Here is a 20,880-nt window from a genome sequence, read left to right as displayed (position 1 = left end):
GGGGGGGGGGGGAGACGAGAGAGGCGCGTGGTTTTGCTGCCGGGACGCCCGTCCGCGCGGCTTTTGTGAGGTTTTCTGATATGGCCGCGGAACGGCTCAATGACCATACATCTAGTAAACAACCAAGCACCGGTCGGAACAGCATATGCTCTCTGGTTAACAACCAAGCAATCAGGTGTAAAGAAGTGTTGATGCTCTTGTATTCAGTTTGCCGTGTAAAATTTCAACAGTGATTACTTCCTCGTTTTCACAAATTCATGCTCGTGATTTTCAGTGAAAATCTTGGCTAGACAAGTTTTCACATGAAAGAGTTTGATGAAGTTGGGCCATGGGCTTTTCGCCACTTTACATCGCCAAACTTAGATCGAACTTCTATGTCATGTGGCACAAGTCAACTTCGTATTGAATGATATTCATAGCTCGAAGAATGGTTAAACGTCTCATGCTTTCTGCGTGTTGCGTGAAGTTCCTGGACGTGGATCCTAAATCATCAGTATACGGCTGCTGAACACTGCGGCCCAATATTCATTGTGCATGACACTCAAGATTCCAGCCCCAGACACTCGTGCCATAAAAGCTAATCCGTTCCTGTTTGCAATCTAAAATTTCATAGCTGACATCTACGTCAGGACTACCGTCCTAAAGGAAAAGATGCATTTCAAAGCCTTCAGAAGCAAGTCTGTCAGATACGTTATCATGTTAGCACGCCCGTTGGCTGCCGGCTAGTGTTAGCGCTGGGGCCAACGGCTCGGACTCTGCATCGTTGGGCGTCGCGGTTTTCGTTGCTAAAATCTGCGGATGCGCTTGTTCAAAGCTATGCTTTTTAAATTTTGCACTGTTTGCTTCTGAATGAAGGGTTGGACATTCAATCCAGGTCAAACATCGAACGCGACCATGGGTTGGTCACGTTACTACCATTTTTGACCACATTTCTGTATGCAATTTACGATCATGCGCCTTGCAAATATGGTGACCGGCAAAACCTCTTACGAATCTCTTGAATTCTATCGGTTTATAACGAGTTCATTGAACCACTGTAAAATGAATAGCGACGGCGATTTAGTCAATGCAGTCATTTAACACTTCAGTTGAATTGCTCCTTCATCTGATTTACTTCAAAATGCAAACAGAATTGCATTGTCCGGTGGCTTCTGGTTTTTATGCATGTAAAGTAAAGTAAAAGCAAAGCAAAGCAATTTGTATACCATCCACATCAAGTGGGTGACATGTTATGGGGAGGGGCTTCAGCATCAGTGACTCTTTGTCTACCCTGCTATCACCTTACCTCCTCTCCACCAAGACTGGCGGCGCCCCTGCTTATGGGACTTTCACTTCCAGACGGACTGTTTGGTGTGCAAGGTGGATTCTGTTGGTATACTGTCTTACATGAAACTGATAATCATCGCAACATACATTGCAACATGAACAATGCAAGACTGCAGGTTCTGTGGCTTGCTGTGATTGACAGATGTAGATTTCCTTAGATGGTGTGTCAAAATAGATGTAGTTGCCCACCGACCAGCTCCTGTTGGTGTGATGCAGTCCAGTTGTCCCATCATATATCCATCTCCATTTGCTTCGGCTTTCATATATATATATATATATATATATATATATATATATATATATATATGTGTGTGTGTGTGTGTGTGTGTGTGTGTGTGTGTGTGTGTGTGTGTGTGTGTGTGTGTGTGTGTGTGTGTGTGTGTGTGTGTGTGTGTGTGTGTGTGTGTGTGTGTGTGTGTTTTGCGTGCGTGCGTGCGTGTGCGCGTTTATATGTGTCTGTGTGTGTCGACTCGAAGATCATTTTAGATCAGCGTCCTAGATTAGCAACATAGACGTGGTGGACCATAGCATTTACGTGGACCATTAGCAACAGCACGTAGTGCACCATAGCATATAATATTGCAGGCCAACAACTCGCGCGCATCCTCTTTCACCGGCAATAACAAGAAACACAGATTCATAAGTTGAAAACAAAGTAGCATGCCATTTGAATGAACACTGGCCGGCAGTCATCAGTGTTATAAAAGTAGGCCTAAAAATATTAGGACATGCTAAGAATAATAGTACCATAAATATATTGATAACAAAGAAATGCGCCAAAAGATCATCAGAGGGCATTTAATACTGCACCGAACACAAATAGTGTACCGAACACAAAGATGCATGGAACGCAAACACTAGATTGAACACCAACAATGCACGGATTTCTTTCCAAGACTTGACTGTGTTGCTATAGGCTAAAGCAAACAAAAGATGAGAAATGAAACAACATTAAGTGCTTACAAGACACTTTACCACCATAACGTATTAGATTTGCGGCTCCATCCCTGCTTCACGCCGGGCAGCAAATGTTCATGACAGACCGTCAACACCACTGATGTTCATGGCAGACTGCCGACACCGTTTATGTCCATGACAGACTGTCGAAGCTACTGATATTCATGACAGACCGTCGACGCCGCTGATTTTCATCGCTGGCCATCGACGCCGCTGATGTTCATGACCGACCATTGACGCCGCTTATGTTCATGACCAACCATTGACGCCGCTGATGTTCGTGACCGACCATTGACGCCTCTGATGTTTATGACAGACCGTCGAAGCTGCTAAGGCATATCTCAATGGTGAGGCAACGGTCTGTCAACGGTCTAGCAAGCATTCACAAACCCTAACGGCCCATCGAACACACCGTTATCCCCTACCCATGCATAATGCATAACGCAGTCGCAAATATACATAACGCAAAATGTGTGTTTCGTCAGCACTCTATCCCACCTGCGTTCGGTACGGGTGTCGATTTCCCGCAATCTGCTACTTGGTGCTAGAACAAAGGTGACCGCGATCACACTACGAGGCTCACCCCGTGAACCCTGTGACGGCTCCACACAGCCGTGCAGACTCAATAGATCATACAAGATATCTTCATGGCGGTAGCACTCCCTCGTCATGGGAATCGCTTGGTTAGTTTTCCTTTCGTTTCCAGTAAGCTGCGTTTTCGGCGAGATGTCAGGCTGCCCCATCATTGAGCTTCGCACGCACTTGTGAGCTGCCTGACCTGTTACGGGTAGAGTCACGTGACGTTCGTCCGGTGTCACGTCTGTGCATCGACACATTATCCGAGATCGTAAAGGTACAGCTGATTGCCTATCCCCAGACGGCATTGTGCATCATGGTGAAGCTCATTTACTCTCCGCTGATCAGACTTGAAGCAGTTTAAAACTTGTCATCGCCCTGGATTTGTACCAGCTATGGCCACGAGCAGCCTGGCATACTGACATAGCGTCGCGGAAAGCCATAGCTATAGCGAGCTGTCCCACCAGCCCCCGACCTGGCACGCTGGAAGGCCCGCCCCCACGTCCGTCGAAGTGTCGCCCTATGATGCAAAGGGCTGACTACACGTTTTCATGGTTATGTAACTCACCCGACTCTGTCGACAAGGTGGACCTTGAAGGCCGTTGACAGGCTGTGGTCGCTAGACGATGGAAGGATGATAAGCTCGATCCCCAGCGAGCGGCATGACGGCTGTCACACCGGCCAGACCTGCAACCCCGCCAATCAGACCGTCATCAGCTTAACCAATCGCGGCTACCGGTGGCACAGCTATGACACGTTACGGTCACGACTCGCCGCCAGCCAGAAAAACGCGTTCATAAGTGAAGAGAAAAGCAGATGTTGGACCCCCGCACGTTGGCCATGCTGGAACGGTGACTTGACCTGATGTGAAACGTGCTAGTGCTTGAAAAGCGTACAAATAATCACCGCATAACTCCATGCTTGATAGTTGTCACTTAAATGTGACCCCCTCCAACGACCTCAAAATCAATTGTAAGTCATAATTGAAAGCGCTTGCAGCTTCGCCAAGTGAAGCGTTTTCGCCTTTTCCCAGCTTTTATCATGTTCGTCTCATTCTTACAGCGCCTGTTTTTCTTCCTCCTGTGCGATGCATGGGAGCCGATAACTCTGGGGTGTTCCGATTCCCGGTGAGGGTGGTGAAGGGGACAAGCGCGGCGTGGGTTAGGTGGCGTGTTCCCACTGCACCGCAAACATTTAATTTGCCCGTTGGCGGCGATTATGTTTAGCCTCGAGATGATATCGATCACCTGTTTTCATCTCTTGTAAGATTAAACCAATGATATGTAGCACTTCACCACCTTGCTAGGAGCGAATGGTATTGCTACCATTCGCTACCATTTGGTTACCATGGCTCCATTTCGCTGCACCATTGTTTGGTTTTATAGATTGAAGCTGCAGCCTCCACTGTTTTCCGACCGCACCGTGTGGGCTCATTCACCGTAAGCGAGTCAATTATCGCTGCAATTTTTATGCTAGGGTCATTGATGAATAGTAATAGGTAGTGAAACTGGGTAGTTTATTGCCCCTGGTTCATACCGCAAAAATTATACATGCCTTAATTTGTCGATATGCCTGATTAAACGCTACGTTTCTATGACACGAATATGAGCTGGCTGCGGTCTGGGTGCAGCGCCGTAGTGGGTCACTCCTGCCCGTTCGGCTATGGTGCGTGCCAGCCGACCCCTCGGCGTCAGGCCGCGAGCCGGCCGGCGGCGCGTGTGGTCGCTCGCATGCCAGGAGGCCAGCTAAGCCCGCCGCTCGGTTATCCCGCCCCAGACGGTGCAGACTGTGTGGTGCCGATCCGGCCGGATCCCGACCAGGTGTTGGCGATTCTCGCGAGGGGGGTGGCTATCTGCAGGCTAAATACGCATGACTCGGTGTGAGGAGGGGGGGGGGGGGGGGGTATTCAGCGCCCCGTCCTGCCAACTGTGTAACGAGCGGCTCGTTCGTCCGGTCACGGATTTCAGACCACTGCAGTCCCTGTTACCACCGCTGCTGACCCGTACCTTCGCTCTGACTCCAACCAATCACGCTCCTGTGCTACTCCGATTTGACCACTCTCAACGGCGCTCCTCTGCTCTTACCTCTGTTGGCCGGGCTCCTCTACTCTGACCTCTGTCGACCGTGCTCTTCTGTTCTGGTCTCTGCCGACCGGGCTCCTCTACTCTGATCCCTGTCGACGGGCGGCGGCGCACCAAACGAAACGTATACTGCTGGTTCTGACGTCATCACGGAATCTGGCATGCGTCGCGCATCCCCACTATCCGATCAGGATTGGTGGCCTGGTTAAACAGGAAGCCTTGCGCTTGATCGGGCGGCGGGAATGGTGTCAAATACCACCCAGACGAGGATTAATTACAATTCAAGGTATTCCATATAGCGATAAGCGTCAACCGTGACATCGACGCTATTGGTGCCTTATGCGAGGTATTAAATGTACTGCGCTCGCGCGCTGCGCAAAGATTTCCTTCTCCGCAGCTCGTCTTATACAGTGGTGGGCTGACCTCTGCGCTGACCCATTATGCGACAGGGAAGCCACGGGGTCATGCCCTCTCCTTGGGACCGAAGGGGTTCATAAGCTCCAAGGGGTTCCATAGTCGGCCGAACAGACGGTTCTTTGACACGAAACGCGACAACGTTGGCTGTTTTTGGGCTTCCAGGCGTCCAAGACCAACCGCAAGCGAAAGTGAGGGCCTACGAGCATACCAAAATATATCTTCACTGATTGAGGCTGTGTTGATTGACATATTTCAGGCTCATTTCGCTGTCCAGAAGCACTACGCTGCTTTCGATGGCCCTATATGTCCAATTTCACAGACAATCCTATCGTCAAATAACTTTTCACGTTGCCCTTGTTTTCTTTACATTTCCTCGGAGGGCCCTGCGCTGTTGTCGGAGCCCATTCTGCTAGTGTGCCGGGACACTTGTCGATCAGGGGCCTTCAACGGATTCTTCCCATTCGCCCTAAGGGTTCTATATGCTGTAGCTGGGTTTCCATATGTTAATCTGCCGGGGTATTCTCGGTTGCCTAGAGGCCCTTCACTTTGGTCTCGGTTAGCATACCGACACAGTCCCAATATGCTCATAGCCTCTGCATTGCTCTTAAGCCCTTCCAGTCTCCTGTCACTTGCTTAGGGCTTCACGCTCTTGTCGGGCCCCATTTGTCAACCTGTTTAGGCACACTAGATCGTTGGGGGCCCTCGACACTGGGCCTTGGGTTCTTCCTATTCGAACAGAAAGTGTAATATGAAGGGGCCCCACGCACTTGTCGAAGCCCCCATCTGTTAACCTTTCGGGCACACTCGATTCTTCGGCGGCCCTCCCACGGTGTCTAAGGTTCTTATTTAGATGGCGAGCCCTATGCTCCTGTCAGGGCCCCGTCTCTTAACCTACTCGGACATACTCAATTGCTCGGGGCCCCCACGTTGGATCTTGGGTATTTCTGTTTTGAATGGAGGGCCTTGCGCTCTTGTGGCGGGCCTATCTGCTACCTGTTCGGGCACACCTGGACTTTCCGCAGCCCTCCATATTGTGTCTTTGGTACTTTCTTCAATGGAGGGCCCTGCGCTCTTGACGGAGCCCCGTCTGTTAAGCTGCCCTGGTCAGTGGCGGATGCAGAGGGGGGGGGGGGGGGGGGCGGGGGGAGGGGTGGGGGCGGGCGGGCCATTCCCTCCTTGTACCCCGAAGGGTCTCATAATTGAATGAAGGGACCAAGTTTTATGACATAAAGACAACAAAATTGGACGTCTATGGATTTCCAGGCGACCAAGAACAGTCGCAAGCCAAGTTGAAGAGCCCGTGAGCTGGCAAAGTGAATTCTTCACTGGTTGTTGGTGTGATTATTGGGGGGGGGGGGGGACTTTGAGGCTCATTACGCTGTCCAGAAACCCTAAGCTGTTGCCGGAGCCCATTATGTCCGCTTGTCGGGTCAATCCCAGCGCCACGGAGCTTTCCACGTTTCTCTTGGTCTTCTACATTTTTTTGTAGGGTCTCACGCTGCCGTTGGGTTACCATCTGCTAACATGCGTGGACGCTCTCGATCGATCAGGGGCCCTCCACGGATTTTTCCGATTCGTCTGAAAGGCTCCATACGCTATTGCCGGGGTCCTATATGCCGGAGTACATTCGGCTGCTCTGGGGCCCTTCATATTGGTTTTAGACTATTTTCACTTGTTCGGAGGGCAAGTGAAAAAACCCAGCTGTTGCTAGAGCCCATATAAGGTAAGGCAGCGAGCCACTCGATGTTCAGGGGCCCTCTACATTGATCTTCCTTGGATACTGTTGGCGGAGAACCCTTCGCTCCTATCGGGACTCTTTCTGTGAACCTGCCCGGACACTCTTGATGGTACTGGGGCACATTCACGTACACTGGTTTTGGGTAATTCCCCGTGGCTCAGAGGGCCTTGAGCTCTGGCCGGGGTCCTACATGTTAGCCTGCCGGGGATCTCCCGATTGTTCAGGGGCCACCACGTTGGTCTTGGCTTCTTCCCCCTTGCTCTACGAACCTTACACTGTTGGCGAGAGTTTTTTATTGGCCCGCCGCGGCATCCTCGATCGCTCAGGTTCCCTTCCTGTTGGCCTTGGGTTTTTTCACGTTATCGGAGGGCCTACGTCGTTGACGGAGACCTGAATCTTTATCGGCTGAGGCACTTTTGATCGCTTTGGCGCCCTCAACATCGGTCGTGAGCTCTTCCGATGAAATCAGAAGAACTTCACTTTGTTGCCGAATGCTTCACGTGTGCTCACGAGTGCCAGGGGAGGGGCGTTTTCCCCCTCCGTGTGTACGGGACTGGCTAAATTACTTCATGTGCGCAAGTCCGAGCCTACCGTGTGACGATTTTTCTAGGCGCCTTAGCCTTATTGCAGCAGTCAGATATGCGCGGAAATTTTTTTGGGCACAGTTGCTGAACATGGTTTTACGCGGTGTCGATGTCGTAAATATCCTTTCCATTGGTTATTGAATTTTTGACACTTGTCATAATTAGGCATCCCTTTCTTAATACATCTGGAATGTCAGGATATGTTGCTTTTCTTTGTAAAAATCAAGCAAAAACTCGGCATTAGTCGCGACCCATTAGCTGATCACAATGAGTTGCCTGCTAGCCGTGAGCAAGCTAGGAATGAAGTTCGCGCTTTGTTTTGGTGGCATTTAGCAGCCAACTTAAGTCCATTTTGCCATGTTTTCCAAAATAGTTCGCCTCCCTATGACAGGATTCATCATCATCTGGAGAAAATGCACAAGCTCCATGCATGTGCATGAGCAGCTCGCCTGCTTTTTTAGGGCCACGCATAGAAAGATGGTTTTCATATGAAAATAGCGCATATGGGAATCTTAAAACATATTGGTCGGAGTGCGAGGTTTGGAGGGGCCCAGCCTCTAGGGGCCCCACAATGTTACTGGCACCTCCCCCTTGACGAAATCCTGGATCCGTCACTGCGACGAGCTGGCATGAGGCAGACGTGTCATAGTATTTTATGGCGCGCGTTAGTACTGATAAAGCATGAAATAACACGTGTGATTATTGACACAGCATTTCATGGAACGTGCCAATATATTATCAGCACGGTATTTCGTACAGTTGGGTAATGTTTAGTCAAAGGTCGGGCACACACGACATACGTCAACTGAACCACTTTACCCAGGTAGTGCGGCCAGGGTCATCGCACGAAGTTGTCGTCAGGTATCCTTAGGTATAACCATCGTTGAACTAACCCCAGGTCTATGCCCGCAAAATATAAGGCTATCACTGCTGTCTTATGTTGTGTAACTACATATAAAAGGCAAGATAATTGGACGCCTGCTGCGCACAAGCCATGGCCAAAACAGACCATGAGAAATCGGATAATGAATTGATGCCATCTGGCTTTGAAGGCCATCTGGGTCTGACTTTCAAAGCAAGCTAGATGTACCTAGTATGCTGTGAAGCATTCCAACTTTCAAACCAGCCTAGAGTTCCTAAAGTTGAATCTGTGGTGTGCAGTCGTGGTGCGCACCTGAGTGTCCCTGCGCGCCCCACGCGGCGCCCTGAGAGCGCGCAGCCCAGCGCGTCGGCTGACGGCGCCACCGTCCGTCCTCTGCCGCCAGTGCTGCCAGCTGCGCCGCAGGAGGTACGCAACATCAGCGTGACGGAGCGCACCGTCCAGCTGGAGACGCGGGTGGGCTACCCGATGAACGCCTTCCCGCGGCCGCTCGACTTCGCCGTCAGCTACACGTCGCCGTGGGACGAGGAGCCGCAGGTGAGGACAGCCGCAGCGCTCCGGGTCGAGGCGCCGTCGCGCGCGGCCGCGTGCTGCGTCGATGTCGGCGGCGGGCAGGTCTCGCCCGTGCTACCCACGCCGTGCCCTGGCGTGGCGGGGATCAGCTCCAGCTGGTCCAGCAGTGAGGTATGTCTGCTGATGATAAGAGGCAGAAGAGAGGCTCTGGGTCTCTGCTGGCTATGAGAGGCCGGAAAGAGGCTGCGAGCGGGCTCCACTGATGGCGAGAGGCCGGAGAGCTCGACCGTGAGCGGCTCTACTGATGGTGAGAGACCGGAGAGAGGCTGCGGGAGGGGGGGGGGGGGGGGCTGCTCTTCTGATGGTGGGAGACCGGAGAGAGGCTGTGCGGGTTCTTCTGATGGTGAGAGGCTGGGGAGGCCGCTCGCGATGTGTCATGCGTCGATGTGGTTGAAACATGGTGGCATAGACCCTGAATAGGCAGGCATGCTTAGCACAGTCAAGCCTGCACCGCAGACATGTTTTGACGCAGTTCAGTCTGCACCGCAGACATGTTTTAACGCAGTTCAGTCTGCACCGCAGACATGTTTTGACTCAGTTCAGTCTGCACCACAGACATGCTCGACACGGTCCAGCCTGCACCGCAGACATGTGCTGGCGCAGTTCAGTCTGCACCGCAGACATGTTCGACACGGTCGAGCCTGCACCGCAGACATGTTTTGACGCAGTTCAGTCCGTACCGCAGACATGTTTTGACGCAGTTCAGTCTGCACCGCAGACATGTTTTGACGCAGTTCAGTCTGCACCGCAGACATATTCGACACGGTCGAGCCTGCACCGCAGACATGTTTTGACGCGGTTCAGTCTGCACCACATACATGTTTTGACGCAGTTCAGTCTGCGCCGCAGACGTGTTTGATGCGGTCGAGCCTGCACCGCAGACATGTTTTGACGCAGTTCAGTCTGCACCATAGACATGTTTTGACGCAGTTCAGTCTGCACCACATACATGTTTTGACGCAGTTCAGTCTGCGCCGCAGACGTGTTTGACGCGGTCGAGCCTGCACCGCATACATGTTTTGACACAGTTCAGTCGGCACCACAGACATGTTTTGACGCAGTTCGGTCCGCACCGCAGACATGTTTGACGCGGTCGAGCTTGCACCGCAGACATGTTTTGACGGGACTGGATCTGGTCGACCTACAGACGCGTCCCCCCGCACAGTGATCTGGAAGCACAGTGAGCGCCTCATCCTGGTAAGGTGCTGCAACAGCTATCGTTTGGAATGTTGTGGCACGGCAGGACAAAGTGCAGAGCACAAGGTGACACTTCGTAGTCTATTTTAGCGTTCGTGTCACTTTACCTTCTCGGAGAGGAGTCTAACGTGAGACGGGAGGCGGTAAGAGAAACGTGGCAGCTGGCGATGGCCCCCCGGGCAGCTGGGCGATGGCTTCCCGGGCAGCTGGCGATGGCCCCCGGGCAGCTGGCGATGGCTTCCCGGGCAGCTGGCGATGCCTCCCCGGGCAGCTGGCGATGGCCCCCTAGGCAGCTGGCGATGCCCCCCCCCCGGGCAGCTGGCGATGGCCCCCCGGGCAGCTGGCGGTGGCCCCCTGGGCAGCTGGCGATGGCCCCCCCGGGCAGCTGGCGATGGCCCCCTAGGCAGCTGGCGATGGCTCCCCGGGCAGCTGGCGATGGCCCCCCGGGCGGCTGGCGATGGCCCCCTAGGCAGCTGGCGATGGCTCCCCGGGCAGCTGGCGATGCCTCCCCGGGCAGCTGGCGATGGCCCCCTAGGCAGCTGGCGATGGCTCCCCGGGCAGCTGGCGATGCCTCCCCGGGCAGCTGGCGATGGCCCCCTAGGCAGCTGGCGATGCCCCCCCCCCCCCCGGGCGGCTGGCGATGGCCCCCCGGGCAGCTGGCGATGGCCCCCTAGGCAGCTGGCGATGGCTCCCCGGGCAGCTGGCGATGCCTCCCGGGCAGCTGGCGATGGCCCCCTAGGCAGCTGGCGATGCCCCCCCCCCCCCGGGCAGCTGGCGATGGCCCCCCGGGCAGCTGGCGATGGCCCCCCGGGCAGCTGGCGATGGCCCCCTGGGCAGCTGGCGATGGCCCCCCGGGCGGCTGGCGATGGCCCCCCGGGCAGCTGGCGATGGCCCCCCGGGCGGCTGGCGATGGCCCCCCGGGCAGCTGGCGATGGCCCCCCGGGCGGCTGGCGATGGCCCCCCGGGCGGCTGGCGATGGCCCCCTGGGCAGCTGACGATGGCCCTCAGCCAGTTGGGGAGGGCCTTCAGCCACCGCCGAGTATTGAGAACAAGTAAATTCCGTTAGCGCGTGTGTGGCAAGAGCGCCTTCAGCTTTGGACTGTGCTGTAAAGCGTTATTAAGCGTTGAAAGTTCTTCTGTTGAGTTAACGACCTTCAATATACCAGGATGCGCTGGTTGAATGAAGTAATACAAAATGAGGAAAATATTGACGGCATTCAATCTTTCCGAACTGCTCTCATCCTAAAGACTCATTGCGGGTCGTTAGCTCCAAATAAGAACTTTCAACTTACAGTGCCGAAAAACCAGGAGCTCAATGCCTTTCTCTCTGGTAAAGGTAAAGCGCCCTGGTGTTGGTAAGCAGGCTGGAGGGCCGCCTCCCGCTCGCACGTGTTTTACCCGTCCCCAGGAAGTGTCACATAGCGCTGCGTTATTTAGTGCCTGCCATCAAGGCTGTGCGTTAGTGGCTCTTTCCAGCATCCACCACACCTACGTAAACTGCTGACACTGCTGACCACTAAGTCCCAGCGTTACGCCCTAACCATAAAGCGATGGCATGTGGGGCGTTGTACAATCATCTCGTGTGGTTCGATAGAAGTTTGCATTGTTTTTATTTAAAAACGTTAATGGTAGCCTGACCGTTCACTTAACTGACCCTGTGAAGCTGCGTGATTTTCGCTTGGTTTTAAACGGTGCGCCTTTTATTTTCCCCCATGGGACCGGCCATTTCACACTGTATGATCACTGCGCCTTTCGCACACCAGGAAAACGTGTATCTGCTCAACATGTTGGTCTCCCATCGATCACACTGTCGCACTCCTGCATGGAAGCCCCATCAGGTAAAAGTATGTGCATACGCTTGCTCTTGCCCACGTTCCACACTGCACAGACAAACATGACATAAATTAAAGGCCACTTAGGAAGTCATTAACCGAATGTACTGAAATCGTGCTAGCACTCTTGACAGCTATTTTGCATAGATGCCTACAGCGAGATGGTGCTACGAGCGCGCTGTCAAATGGCCTGAACGACGGTTACATGTTCCGAAAACCCTTCTTCTGACCCGACTGTCCACGATGTTTGGATGAAATGGAACGAAATTGTGTTAAACTTTCTGGTCACTGAATGCAGCGTCCCACGTTACGTAACTATCGGGCTTTTGCCGAATTTCTGCGCTGAAACTGACCAGAAAGTACCAACTGGTTATAGGAAGATATCAAGTAATCATTGACATTTTTATGAAGACATCGTTCCCAGCAGTGCTCATGGCCACGAGTCTCGTGAGGACGGGCTAAGCTGATAAACTGAGTGCTTTCGTCGTTCCCACATCCAGTAGATATCTGCTGGAACATTGAAACCCAGCTAGTTTTGGCATAAGCTTCCAGGATAAGAACTCTGCATGCCGAAAATAGGGCCTTGATCTTGCTTAATTGTCCCGATATTTAACTTCAGACAATAGGCGCTTACTTATGCATTGAAGGTCAGTCATTTTTTATCGTAGAAGTTTTCAGTAAAAGGAATGCATGCTGAAAGGGGACTTTGACCTTTTTTGCTTACATAAAGTCCAATGTGAACTTTTGAGGGATCCAAAGAACGGCTTATTTCCTAAGCTGCGGTCGCCGTAACCGACTCGATCAAGTCAATCATGGGATTTTCTTCTTTAGTCGGAGTCAGAGCCGGCTCAGTGTTACGCTTTGTAAGAATCAATTCCGCTTGAGTGAAATGGAGTGCAAACATTTGTTTACCCCGCCCGTTCTGAAGTCGCATGATACACATGGCGCCCTCTGCCGCCCCCCCCCCCCCTTCCCCTGAACTGTGATAAGCCTACCACCCCGTCCCCCCTTCCGTCACTAAGTGTGATAGGTCCGCTCGTTGGGTCGGGAGGGGAGGGGGCTGCCCCGAGCCAGCCACCGCAGATGGTATCGGGCCGTCAGTCTGCACGACATATATGGAGAGAACGGTCGCACTGCGTCTTGCAGCCGATCATTCTCGTCTGTCGCTGGCGGGGAGGGTCCGCAATGGCCGGCAAATCACGTAACAGAGCCACGAACGGGCACGGGGAGTCCGAACGGCGCAAACCGCGGCACGAGCAAGCCTGCCTGCCACAGGACAGGAAGAAGACGCTCCTAGCATGCAGCGGCGATCCAGCGGCTTCGCCAGGATCGCTTACGACAGGCGCAGCTGTAAGCCTCCAGCCGTGGTTTAAGACGTCATGTTTTTAAAGCCCAGGACGGAGATGTGTATTCAGCCTGGCGTAAAAATCCGACACGTCGCCTTGAAACCCCGTCTTACCGTCTGTATCCAATGACCTTTACATGAAGACACTCAGACAGATCGGGAAAGCCGAAAGATGTCATCCAAACCGCATCATGCCCACGTGTTCTTACCTCTCTTCACGTGACGTTGGATGGACGTCTGCAAACTCTTTGTAGAGAACATCACCCGTTAGAGCCTGGGCGGGCACGCTCGGTTACCCCGTTACGTGACATAACTACCTTTTATTTACGGGGTAACAGACACGTTACCTAAAAACGTAACAAACTGAGTAACTCTCCTTGTTTTTGTGGTCGTTTACCTATTGTTATTTGCCATGCTATTCCGTTATGACTCAGCCTGTCACTCCTTTACTCAGCTCCTCGCTAGTTTTGGTTTTAAGGCACAGATTTAGAGAAGCAATGCCGCCGACGAAGGGGAAACAGGCTCCTGTTGTGGCACGTTTCTGCGTCAAATCTCAGTGAGCACCTGGGTAGAGCTAACTGTGGCGCGAATGTGCCGAATTTTAACTTTAGGAGAGTGTTGCAAATTAAAAGCGCAAAACACAGCAAGCAGCAATGTTTCTCAGGCCGTTGCCTGCACAAGAAAGGAAACTGCGCGTGGCTGATGTCTCTTTGTTTCGTGTGGGTACTCAGTTAAAAAAGTAAATCCACATGCATTCAACACGAAGGAAAATCCCTACATTCATATTTCCTAATAGCTTATAGTGAGCAGTAAGTATAGCTAAAACAATATTCTGCCCGGGCCTGTCGCGGCGTGACGGCCCTGTCAGATGCTGCATGATAATAGCCCACAGAACATAGCCCAGTTATTGTGAGCACAACCAGATCAAAGTTACGCCACTCATATACATGTAGGCGATTAGTTTTCACCAGCATTGCGTGCTATCACTATCACGGAATGCAACTGATTTAAATATCGCGCAAATATTTTCTGGTTTGAATAGTAAGGGAATGAAGATGATAAAAAAGAAGAAAAGTCATTGCACTCTAAAAAGGAACGGTATAACGGACTACAATTTACTTCTGTAACATTGTCCGTGGAGTTAACATGTAACAAACAAAGCAAGCCGCGGAACTATCGTTGGTAACAACGGAACTAGCTTCCTTAAGTAATGGAGTAAGAAGAAACGGGCGTAGTTTTTTTGGGTTTTGTGCCGACCTATGAGCACAATGGAGCCGGCTGTGCTGTTATTTCGTCGCCATTTATGAGCCGTGTATGAAGTCTTGTGCCTATATCCTGACTGAGATAAGATGCACTTTTCCTACGCGTGCATGTTTATTGTGGAACTCAGAGCGGCAACGCGGAATGCCGTCTGGGGATAACTAATGGAAACGGAAAACAACTGGTCGCCTCCGGTTATTGCTGACCGGCACCGAAAGAAGCTTAGCAGAACTAACAAAAGGTAAACAAAACTGACAAGAGCTGATGAAAACTCACAAGAACTAACACAACTCACAGTAGATGAGGGCAACTGACCAGGGCTAACAGAAACTGTCGGACACTAATAGGAATTGTCGAAATGGGAGGAATAGTTCGTTCAAATGACATGAAATTAGAAATGGAAAGAATGTCATGGCTGAATGAAGTTCCCATCAATTTCCGTCAGTTCCGCAAGCAGCTTCTGGCGGTGCGGGTCAGCTATGATGGGATGCGGCCAGCTGTCCACCCTCCCTCTCAGAACATACGACAGAAAGGAAAGGAAAGAAATAGCTTACGTCGGTTGCTGACGGCAACTGACCAGAATTGACATGTACTGAACAAAACTGAAAGAAATGTGGGACTGAAAGAAACTCGCAGAAGCTCGGAACGGAGCTAAATTGACAAACTGACCAACACTTGGCCGGCACTGGCCGGATCTGACGGTCAAAAGCTCATGGGAACTGGCGGGAACCGACAGGATTGGCGAGAGTGCATCCGAACTGACTGACCGACCGGAGCAGAAACCGGGCATAATTCACCTAGACAACACCACGAAAGTGCGCGGAGCGGACAGCGTGGCAGGATGGCGTTTGCCGAAAGTGGCCAGCCACGACACGGGCCAGCCTGCACGGGCGTTAGCTGCCATGACCTGACCTGACGCGTCCCCGCCGCAGGTGGTGAACGCCTCCTCTATGAGTGAGCAGCCGGAGGAGGGCAGCGGCCGACGCCTACTGGTCGGTCAGCTGCGCCCCTACACAGAGTACCAGTTCTCGGTGCGGATGCGCTCCGGCGCCACGGAGCGGGAGGACATGTGGTCTCCGCCGGCCCGGCTCACCGTCCGGACGCGACCCACCGGTCAGTGCAGCGAAGCGGCCGACCGGAGCGCTTACTGGCGACGCGACGGCCGGCTGGAGGGCAGCGTTGCTGACCGACAGTGTTCCGAGTAATCATTTGCTCCATGTAGTACCGAATAACTGTCCATTTCGTAAGGGTTAAGCCGCTTTTTTGGTGTGTTATTATCCTTGGCTGGATGCATTATGTGAGGTAGATTAAGCAGCCCATGCTCATTTGATAGAAGTAAGACAAAGTGAAAAAGTGAGTCAATGTGGTTTGCTATCAGCTTCGTTCGCGGAAAGCAGTCCGCTTTGCAGCTCCTTCGCCAGAATAAGCTGCGAGTCAAAACATTTTACATCACTTTTCCTGCCGCATTTTTATAACATGAGCCAGCTTAGTTAACCTACCTCGCAATGATCTTAATTAGCGCTTGAAAACGATATCCGAACTAACATTAATTGGTGCGTAACATAAACTCAACCAAAGTCCCAATTAGTTGGCGTCAAATCTGTGATACCGATATGTATATATATATATATATATATATATATATATATATATATATATATATATATATATATGTATATACATATGTATATGTGCACGAGATATATATATATATATATATATATATATATATATATATATATATATATATATATATATATCGTATATATATATATATATATATATATATATGTATATACATATACACATATATATATATATATATATATATATATATATATATATATATATATATATATATATATATATATATATATATATATATATATATATATATATATATATATATATATATACCATGAACTGCGCTAGCGGGCTGGGCCTGGGCAGACGGCTGCTGCCGGCCGGCGACAGGCACGCAAAGAACGCCGTCAGCGGAGGGGGGGGGGGCGGTGCGCGCACCGCTGCGAGAGGTCGCAGCGGTGCGCGCGCCGGCGCGGTCCGCTGCGACCTCTCGCCGCTGCCTCCGTGCTGCGCGGCCGAACGCTATACCAGCGGCGTGCGGTGCAGGTAACACCGGACCGCTGCCCTGCCGCGTTGCATTCCGCTGCGACGTTCATATCCCATCGTAGGGTTTTTAACGTGGCTGTGACCATTTTTAACGTGACCTGGCCTTGAAATGCGTGTTCAACGCTGCAGTTACTGACTGCATGCTGGGCGTCGCTGCGCTGACGACAAGAGCTCAGTGTACGGACGCGGCCAGCTCAGCCGCGAGGACGTGGACTGGATCTGCGTGCTGCTCTTGGAACTCAACCGTTCCACCAACTGCGCCCGGCGGCATTCGCCACCCTCGCTCCCTGACGTCCCTTCCCCCGTTCCAGTGCCGGACAGCGCCCCGCAGCTCGACGTCGGCTCGTTCCAGCTGGTGGAGGCCACAGACTCCCGCACCGTCTACCTCTTCTGGCGCCAGATCCCGGCCTGGCAGCGCAATGGGCCCAACTTCACGTACTGCGCGTCTGCCTGGGTGCCGGGCGGTGCCACGCCGGCCGCGCTGCCCGACGAGGTCACCGAGACGCACGCGCGCTTCAGCCGGGTCAGCAAGCGGCGCACGGAGTTCCGGGTGGCGGCCTGCAACGCCGTGGGCCGCTCCAGCCAGAAGAGTCGGCTGGTCGTGCCTGACTGGCGCCACAGTGAGTGCCGGCCGCCGCTGAGGCCGTGTCGATGTGGAGGCGGAGTGCGGGGCGGTCAGGCGCAGTGCCGGTGATCTTGCTCGCGCAGACAGTGCTGCGGCGGGCGGAGGCAGCCGGCAGAGGCGGGAGAATGGGAAGCGTCTTCAGTAGTTCGGGCGCTGACGTCCGCGGCGTGCAGCTGCTCACCCTAGCGCTGCAATACGTTCAGCCGTTTGAGGTGTTGAGTCGCCTTGATGCTAATGACGAGGGAACATATGGCGCCGATGTGAACGCCGGCCGTGAGCTGCCCTTATGCGGCCCTTGCTGTGTTTTTTTCTGTGTCTGACAGCCCCGCCTGCCAAAGTGTGGCCCGACCCGCGGTCCGGTGGTAGTTTGCTGTGTTTCTTCTGTGTCTGACAGCCACGCCTGCCGATGTGTGGCCCGACCGCGGTACTGTGGTGGCTTGCTGTTTTTGATTCCCTCGTGCTGCCCATTTTATGGCTTGCTGTGTTTGATTTCCTCGCGCTGCCCATATTGTGGCTTCCTGTGTTTGACTTTTTTGCGCTGTCCATACGGGCACACCGGACACGTGCACGCACAGAGACGAGACATGGTATGTAACACAGAGACGCACGGCACAGAAACGGGACAGACGGAGCATGATCTACAGCACAGAGACGCACACCTTAAAGATGAAACAGAGACCAGACGGCGCGTACGGTACAGGGACACAGCACAGCGATGAGGCAGCGATACAATCCACAGCGCAAAGACGAACGGCAGAGACGCGCCGGAGACGAGAAAAAGGCTACAGCACGCAGACGCACAGGGCGGGCAATGTGTGCGCGTCCCCCCCCCCCCCCCCCCAATCTCCCCTCCAGTTCTGTCGCGTCTCCCGGCTGTGTACTGTCTACGTCAAACCCTGCTGTGTTCGGTGGGGTCCGTCCTCCGTTTGCATATGGCCCCTGCTGTACATGCCTGCAGCGTGCGCCGTCCGTGTGTGCACCCTGCTCTCCTTCGCATTTTGACGGCTGTGTGCCGGCTGTGTATGTGCCCTCTGTTGACGTCCTCGTCACGTATGACAGCGGCGCCCGACTGCGCATTTCCTGCGCTGATTACCTCCTGTGTTTCCCTGCTGTGGTTCAGCTGTATCTGCCTGCGGTATATACTGCATGTGTCCCCCGTTTTGGGTCTGACGGTTCTTAGGAAGGGGCAGGAGTGGCTGTGTGTCCGCCGTGGGCATTCTTTGCTGTGCACCTGCTGGGTGTGACGACTGTGTCCGACTGTCCCTGTGCTTCACCGTGCCCCGTGCTGTGTCTTCTTGCTGTGTCGAAGGATTCTCTCTTCCTGCCGTGTTTGACGGCTGTGCCTGGCCGCGCGCATGTCCTCTGCATATCTCCGCTGTGTCCGCCATGTGTCCGCTGTGTCACGCATAGCTGCTGTGGCCCAGGTGTGCGTGACGACCGTGCCCGCTGTGCCGCCAGTCGGACCGCCGGCCCACTCCGTCACCCCGCTCGTCTCTGGGGCCGGCCAGTACCAGCTGTTCTGGCAGCATCCACCGCATCCTCGGCCCCACAGCTTCACCATCTTCTGGTGCGACCATCGTCGGGACCAGCCCTACCAGTGTGAGGTAAGAGTAGTCGCGTGGTTCATGCCCCCCCCCCCCCTCCACTCCCCCCCCGGCCCGCTCGAGCCCGTGCCGCCCGGCCGAGCTCAAGCCGAGCTCGAGCCTTCCAGCGTGTTGGATCGACGCCGGTGATGCATCTCTAAGCCTCAGTACGCACGGTCTCCTACTGCGGTGTCAGTGACGTATGCTTTATCTGTGATGGTTCTCGGACTAAAAATCGAATGCAAAAATTTCGAATGGCCAACATAAACGATAAGAATCCAACGAAAATAACTTAATATAAATAGCCGAAAGAAATAAAAATCGACAGGGATAAGAGCTGAGTCGGAAATAGTTGGAGGACAAAAGTGGCAGGGATAACGATCTAATAGGAGTGTGGACAGGGATAAAAAGCTGCAAAATACTTCACAGGATAAAAAGGAGATGAGTTTTAGAGAGCGTTTGCGAGAAACGTTAGTCACATAGGTAAGACGGTAATAATAGCCTTATTCCTCGGAGAAAAAAAAACAGGAGAATGGAGATGTAGATGGGTTCATATTTCGGCAAAATGCCTTTATCGAAACAATAGCAGAAGTAAATTAACTTCACTTCACTTCACTTTACTTTGATTCATTCACGTTCTTCACTTCCGCTGTTGTTTCGATAACGGCATGTTGCCGAAATATCAATCCATCTATATTTCCATTCTCCTTTTTTTCTCCGAGGAATAAGATTATTGCTACTGTCTTATCTATGATAAAAAAGAGACATGGATGAAACTCAAAAAGGAAAAAGTGAAAGGAGATACATGTCGGCAGGGACAACAGACGGATTAGAATACAATTTGAAGCACAAAAATATAGCATGGACTCAGTTCGATTCAGATAAAAGTCAACAAACAGGTAATTCAGAGGATTTAAGACTCCGAGGAGTCCGAAAAGGGTCCAGTCTGTCAATGAAGAAGATCCGGACCTGACTACTAGATGGAGACCTTCTGGTTGAATTAGGTCAGCCAAGGCTGCACTCAGGATCGGTGTACTAATTCCCCTCACACCTCTTCATGTAGCTACCTTTAACGCATGTACCTCTTGTAAACAAAAAGTCACTGGTGTTCATATAAGGTGAGTGACCTTATCTGACCGTCTAAGATTTATTAGGGTAAAATAGCAAAATTTATTAAGCATTAATAGTACAATTTATTAAGGTAAAATAGCCGTAAACCAACGAGGTTATTTGTATAGTTCAATGCACAATTGCTGCAAAATACTATCCTCCGCGGCATAGCTCTTAAAACAAATAGTTTATCGAGACCATGTCAGGTAAGTGACCTCGCCTGAGCTTCATGAAGTCGAAGTAACCCATCTTTTGATGTCTTTGTTCTCAACTGTTCTATGGGTGCAAAATGAACGTTCAAAATAACCCCATCGGTAAATTGTTCAATACTTAAGTGGTTTGATTTTGACCTTGATCGGACGTCCATTTTTGACCCAAAGTCAATAAAATTAGTCATATCCCCAATTGCAGTTGTCTAATTGCGTAAGGAACCATCGCGAAGTAGTGTCATTTTTTAGCAGTCTATTGTTTCATCACATTGAAGGATCCTAGGAGTTACCTTCGCGGACAGTTGTAGCCTGACTGGTCTGCTCTAGGTCAGAGACCTCACAAGCTTTATCTCATTTTGTGTATCCATAGCTCGGCTGTTCAATTGCCTATGATCTCCAGAGGTTGCCGTGGGCGCGCCGCTCCATACATATTGTTTTGAAATGTGATGGGTCAAAT

The sequence above is a fragment of the Pollicipes pollicipes genome, unplaced genomic scaffold (assembly GCF_011947565.3).
Source record: "Pollicipes pollicipes isolate AB1234 unplaced genomic scaffold, Ppol_2.1 Scaffold_6686;HRSCAF=7923_pilon_pilon_pilon, whole genome shotgun sequence".
Classification (NCBI taxonomy): Eukaryota; Metazoa; Arthropoda; class Thecostraca; order Pollicipedomorpha; family Pollicipedidae; genus Pollicipes; species Pollicipes pollicipes.
This window is presented reverse-complemented; position numbering follows the sequence as displayed.